Source organism: Lactuca virosa, chromosome 4 (assembly GCF_052849685.1).
Source record: "Lactuca virosa cultivar CGN04683 chromosome 4, Lactuca_virosa_CGN04683_v6, whole genome shotgun sequence".
In the NCBI taxonomy this organism is placed as follows: Eukaryota; Viridiplantae; Streptophyta; class Magnoliopsida; order Asterales; family Asteraceae; genus Lactuca; species Lactuca virosa.
In genome coordinates, this window is record NC_136429.1 from 466,194,195 (window position 1) to 466,201,930 (window position 7,736).

Sequence of the window (7,736 nt, forward strand, 5' to 3'; positions counted from 1 at the left end):
CTGATGATACCTTGACCTCAAATCGATCTTGGAGAACCTAGATGCACCCTGCAACTGATCAAAGAGATCATCTATCCTCGGAAGGGGATAACGGTTCTTCACCGTCAACTTGTTCAACTCCCTATAATCAATGCACATCTGGTGCGAACCGTCCTTCTTCCTGACGAACAGGATCGGTGCTCCCCATGGAGAACTGCTAGGTCGAATGAATTGCTTGCCCAGCAGTTCCTGCAGCTGTGATGACAGCTCCTGCATCTCTGGTGGCGCCAACTGGTACAGCGCCTAGGCGATAGGGGCCGCACCCGACACCAGGTCGATCCGAAACTCGGCCTGCCTCTCCGGAGGTATCCCTGGTAACTCCTCCGGGAACACGTCAGCAAACTCTCTAACCACTGGAACCTCTGAAACTGGAGTATGATCTCTGACCCGCGTATCCACTACATACGCTAGATAACCCGCACACCCGTGCTGAATATACCGTCGAACCCTGGCAGTTGAACAAAACCTTGATCCCACTCTGGTGCCCTCGCCATATACAATCAGTTCTCCCCCACTTGGGGTTCGAACTACCACCCGCTAGCCCTCGCAATCTATCATGGCACCAAATCGGCTAAGCCAATCCATCCCCACAATCACGCACACCTCCCCCATGGGAATCAGAATCAAATCTATCGGAAAGGACACTCCGAAGATCTCCAACTCGCATCCTCGGTAGACCGAAGAAGCAGAAACTTCGTGTTCGTTGGCGATAGAGACTCGCAACGGACACTCTAGCTCGCCTACTGGCACATTGAACTCCCTACTAAATGTCTGAGATACGAAAGACCGACTCGCCCCCGAGTCAAATAAAACCAATGCAGACAAGGAGTTCACTAAAAACGTACCTAACCATAGGTACAACATGATGGGTTTAGCCCATAAGAACATCCTATGTGCTCATGCAAACCCTAATGCTTGGATCTAGGTTTCTCTATTGTACATGCATTCATCCAAGACTATAAACCCTAGATCTAGCATGTGATAATCAATATTAACATATGAATTAAGGTTTAGATCATACCTTAATTGTTATGTAGCAATAACAATCTTAAATCCTCCTTGTAATGGCTTTAGAAAGCTTAGAGTCACAAGTGTCACTCCTCTAATGGCTCACAAACACCAAGAGCAAGAGGATGAAGAATAAGGAAAGAGGAGGCTGCCCAAAACGTGTGGAAACCCTAGTGGAACTCTTAGCCACGTTTTTGGGGCTTAAGGGTACTATATATACATGTAGGCTATTAGGGTTTTCAACTAGGAAACCCTAATCTGACTGCTTAAGCCCTAAGCAGCCCATGGACCCTTTTAGAATATCCCTTGGGCGATTTCTAATGGGTTTCCCCATAGAATTCGTCCAACCTATTATTCCAAGGTGATCCATAGCCCAAATGCAATTATCTTATAATTACAGTTCCAGTCCCTTAAGTTTAATTAATCTCTTTAGCCACAAAATTAATTATCAAATAATTCTTGACTAATATTAATTAAACAATATGATTTCTCCTTTAATATATTATTCTCATAATATATTAATAAATCATAATTAATCCTTTCTCTCCATAATTCATCCTATCAAGTTGCTTTGGTGAAGGCAACCCAAAAGGACCATGCACCATCGGGTCAAGTACATACCAAAATAGTTATGGACTTAGACACTAATCCAACAGTCTCCCACTTGGATAAGTCTAAAAACTATTCTGCGTATGACTTCAGATCCTGATCTGCAATCGTAGCTTTCAAAAACCACTGTCAACTCTGATCCTATCAGAAGCGTGTCCTTTAGATAAGGGATCATATATTCCTCCATTTTAGATATCGTATAGACTGAGACATGGATTTAAATCATTCTCTCTGTCTATGTGTTGTTTCCTGATTTCCGATTTATGACGACTGACAACAGACTACAATTGAACACATCAAATTAGTCCCGGCTTGGCCAAGCGCTTAGTTGTCATCACTAAATCATCGAGGGGCCCACAGATATCGCTTTCATCCTACTTTGGATAAAAGGAACGGATAAACTTTGATTCAATGCTTGCTTGCACTCACTTACCGAATCACACACAACAATATGTGTTATGACACCAAGTTACTGGTGCGTTTACATATTATCAATGTGTAACCGACTCACAAGATACAACTCACACATTTCGGTTTCAAGAATATAAGATATTATCGTCTCACCAGTCACTCGTGATAAAATCCATGAAGTGATCCAAGTGAGCGTGGGTTTAATCCAATGCTCAAATCATATTCATAAGCACTCATGAACGTTGCAGCAAACATTTGCTTATGTCTAATACACTTTAGACAATCTACAAACCAATTCATGACAGTCTTCATTCATACCTACTTCCAACATATGAACGACTGTGGACCATTCGAATAATTTGATTATTCTGAAATAATTTAATTATTCAGGAAGTCAAAACATGCAAAGTGAAACACAAGAATAATACTAATCCCATATGGCCCCAAACTCTGGGTATAAATAAAACATTTTATTTAATCACCATATTGATTACTCATTATTTGTTATTTCGGGTAATCAACTTCTTACTTGAATTATTACTACACTTGTCCCATGCTCTCAGCATGCACACAATGTTTACCTATGGTCCTTTCTTTGTGAAATAGATCAAATGAACACATTTCCAATCATATTCATTTCACAAATCCCAATCCTTATCACAAGTATAAGAATATCAAATTCTTGTTACTTATGCTAGATTCTAACATTTTATGCAATGATTCTTTCGTAAAGTCACAGCTCAAAATCATCAAGACTCGGCCAATCTCTATCAGAAACAATTCTATAGATATGATGTCTCTCACTCAAAGTACATTCCTTTGAACATCCTTCTTGCATAAAAGTTTCTAATCTAGACATAGATTCTTAATATCTAACTCCCAATATGGAAACATTTCCATATTTGGCATATGACAATTCATTCTTAATAGAATCTTATCTATTCATAATAATGTCATCCAATACCATACTTCCAACTACTCACAAGCGACCAATCCTCAGCGAGCTTTGGATCGTCCTTTGATAGTTGTTTAATTATTTTAGTCAAAACCGATTCTAGTCCTTTTTCCCTCTAAATGCGCTAGACATTTTGAAAATTTTAGAATGGTCAAATATTATAGCACTTGCAATCGATCCTATACCCGAAGCGTATGGAACACGATGCATAATGTCTTACATAAAGATATGATGCTTTATCCATCTTCTGCCATAATATTTTATGTGTCTCGTTCTTACAATTCGAACTATGAAGAGGGATGCCGTAATCATAATCGAAATTTAAGAACACACTATGTATCCTTTGACTAAATTTATTAAAATTTCTCAATCTAAGCTTTAGATTTTGAAACGAAGTACAATATTCTCTCCCTTAATTATAGCAAAACAACTATTCAACCCTTACGACTTTGCAAAGTATGACTCTTGTTTTCTATAATTAATATTGCTAACTTGCAATACTTGCCTTAATAATCATACAAGCACAACATTTATGCTCCCACTATCATGATGATTATTATCATATAAGCATAACACTGATGCTCCCACTAGCTTTGACATGTTTTAGAAAACAACTAATCTTCCAGAAAACAATACTTATTGAATTTCTGAAGTTCATATTTCTAATACCTAATGCTTTGATAATCCTTTATCTAAGCTTCTTAAACTTATACACCTTTGCCTTAGATAGCTCATATGTGTGTCTAAACAATCCAGACTAATTGCCAAATCTCACAATCGAATTATGGAAAGGGATGCCGTAACCATAATAGAATTCGAGAATACAATTTCACAATCACTATCTTCTTAAAATCTCTCTTAGTGAAAGCATTTTCTCACAGTCATTTTCATGAAGGAGGGAATCTTATGACACTTAGATTTTAATGGTGTATGTGTTCCTATCCATGCGAATTTGTCAAAACCAAAGTTTGCGACAAATCCAAACTCATATGGACTGAACTTTCTCAATCTTGATTTCTTGCCTTATGGTAACACGAGTGCCCACCATGTCTTCCAAGTAGTTAAGCAGCTCACCCTTTCATATCAACGTACTTTTCATTGATCAAGGTGCTTTCCTTTTATGCGTTCAAATGAGAACTCATAGAACTCACATGCATAATTAACTTAATTGGAATGGCACAGAAACAAAATAATGTCAACACGATAGGTTGTAAACCTCAAGTCGTGTGCTAGTGATGATCGATAAGGTTTATTCTCGATTAGTTCTTGAAACTTTTCAAGACCATTAAGACTCCCACTGACTCCTTGACATATAAGATTCTTTTGTCAATAAACATTTCTCGACAAACAAATATTCAAGAGTTAGTGTAGTTTTTATCAAGACAAAACATTTCACTAAATTAGCCCTAGTTGGTCTTTGTCTTATCCAAGACATCACAACTTTCCAATTGTGCAAGAATAAGAAAACCTTTTCAAATTTCACATTTGATGAATGTTATAAACCTTCTTAAGACTTGTCATTCAATTCACAATCTTAACTCTAAGACTTGGTTTTGGAACGAAGTATGATTGACTTCTTGATTTAACCATTTCTTCAATTCTTGATTCCTCTTCTCAGACATACAATTGCACTAAGACTCACTTAGAGGATCAATTGAGATATGGTTCTTAATCATTAAGACTTATCATAAAACATAATAAAAAGGTACTCTCCCTTCTTCTTAGAATAGAGAAACTTTTATCTTTCTGCCTACTTGATTCTTCTTATTCGTTCTGCTATTTATTGAAACTCTTTCAATCAATTGAGAATTACACTTAATCTCATAAGTATAATCATATTTACTTAACCTTAGTAAATCATGACGAATATCTTTGTTACTCTTGTGGTGGACTTGATCAACACACAACCTTGTGTACTCGATCTCCTAGTCCTTCACTTGACACTTTATCAATGAATTAGTCTAATTTCCAAATATGAAATTTCTCATTCATCATGCAACCAAGTTGTATGATTCCAAGTTTCTGTCCAATTCAAACTTGGGCGATGAGAAACTTTCCCTATTTGGTAAATTCTTGACCTTTCCACAAATAACATAATTAAGAATCAAATCCATTATTGCTAATAATAGAAACTTACATCAATTTTTCATACACGCCATTGCAAGGATAAATAAATAATATAAAATCAAAATTTATATTATTGCGGAAAAATTTGTCCTTACAATGCAATTCAACTGAAAAACTATGTTGTTAAATATTCCTAAGCAATCTATTCTAAGTCCAAGTAGTAGCTTAAGATTCTAATCTTCAAGTAATGCGATCAAAATCCATTTCTTCACGATTAGATTCCGCTCACTTCTTCCCTTAAGATTCCTCTCTTTTCTTCGATCCTACAAGACATCGAAATATAATCTTATCACATTATGTATTAAGAATCTAGAATAGGAACTTAAAAGAGTTAGTTAATGGATTTTACCTAAATTAGAGCCATACGTTTTGACTCTCCCATCTCTTAGATCTCTTAGGTAAATAGGGCAGCTTCGTCTCCAATGCCCCTTCTCTTGGCAATAAAAGCAAATTGACTCTTTTGGAACAACACACGGAACTACTTCTGACTTTGCCTTTCTCTTATGATCAAACTTTTCGATCATGGCATGCCTTTCGTTGCCATTGTCTATATCCATAGAGGTCTGGAAGGCAGATCCACCAATCAACTTTGCTTTTCCAGTGCGCAAATCATTGCTGATTCAGCAGCAATAAGCATATAGGTGAGATCGATGAGGGTTACGTCGTGGTTCATCATATAGTACTCTCTTACGAACTCACTATATGAGTCAGGAAGTGACTGAAGAACCCAGTCAACAGCCAGCTCCTCACAGACAACAGACCCCAACATTCTTAACTTATCAATGTGCGACTTCATCTCTAGGACGTGTGCACACACTGACTTTCCTTCTTCATGTTTACTTGCCAAAAGGGCTTGAGTGAGTTTGAACTTTTCAACCTTTTGAACTTGTGGGTTAGGGAGAACAATAGGAGGAGGTGGAGGAAGTGAAGCATGATCTCGTGTTCCTCTATCGAATCGTGGAATATCATCTTCATGTGAAAAGCTTGTTCCACGGGATTTGGGAAGACCATAGTTGTCATACTTTGACATCTACAAAACGGGAGAAAAAATCAAGTTAGTTGATTGATTGAGTCCTTAATAAATCACCCAAATGAGATATTAAGGCTAGGACCCAACACAATACTCTACAACTTGGGAGAGGGATGCCGTAACCCAAATTGCAGAACATTTGAAGGTAAGTGAATGACGATTCACTAATTTCCACCATGAAAAACGAAAAAGAAATTTAAGTTTTAAATCTATTGAAAATTCCTAGATCTTTTGAGATTCATTGAACATTTCAATGGCATGTTTAAATCTCGATATGCCCCTCGATTTGTGACTGGGATGCCGAGGATCACAAAACAGGGTGTGAATAACCATGCAAACTTACATGGTGCCCCCAATGTTACAGTCACCTATTCGATGTGCCGGTTAACCACACACGCTCCACCGAACTATGACAAACAATGAGTCACCCTTTGCTACCTTTGCTTAGTACCATTTAGTGTGCCGGTTAGCCACACACGCTCCACTAATGTCTTCGCAAGGGCACAAAGTGTAATTTCATGGAATTGCATCAATTCACTTTTTTCTAAAGTAACTAAGATTGGGAATTTTGTATAAGACATTTAGTTACTTAATACTTCATTATACTTTTAATGGAAAGGGTTTGCCCTATCCTACCCGTTCGGCTAACGACCCTCCACTAGTCAAGAGTGCGGTGGGTAAGAGTGGATACTCATTCAATCGCCATTTTATAGGCAATTTCCTTAAACACCCCTTATAGACTAGCTTCGTGAATGAGGCCTACTAACGGTAAGACTGACTGTTTACTCATACATATATATAATACTAGACTTTTAATGTTATATATAGTATAGGGTGTATTTTACACTTTTAAAATACTAGGTGGTCTAATTTAATAAAACATACTTTTAATTTAATTAAATGTAAACCATATCACTATGGATTTATTAACTCTCTTTTAATTATACACTTAATTAATTTAATAAAACCATAAGGGTGTGATTTGAACTTTTCAAAAACAATACTAGGGTTTTAGAATCTAACATTTCTAAATTAAACTTTTAATCAACTTTTAAATTCCAAAACTTGAGGGCAAGTTTTGAAACATTTCAAAACATTAGGGTTTAGAATTTAAATATTTCAAATCAAACCTTTTAATCAAAATTTAAATTCCAAAACTTGAGGGCAAGTATTTGAAACATTTCAAAAACACAAGGATCAAATAGCAAATAATTTAAATTAAACAATTAATTTAATGATTATCTAAATTTGACCTAATTTCAATTTCTTGCAAGATAAGTTACCCAATTAATACAAATAATTAATCTTTAATCATATAAGGAAGTTATTATCTAATCAATTGGTAATTATCTTTTGTTTAATCAAGGATATTCTCAAATATAAGATAAAATTTGAATATTAAAGACCCAAAACAATTAAGGCAAGTATCCTCAAGCAAAATAGCAAGAAATCCCGAAATCTGCTCTTACTGACGCTCAAACTCGCCGAGTTCCTCTATGGACTCGCCGAGTTGGAGCAACTCGCCGAGTCCACATTGGAACTCACCGAGTTCATCAG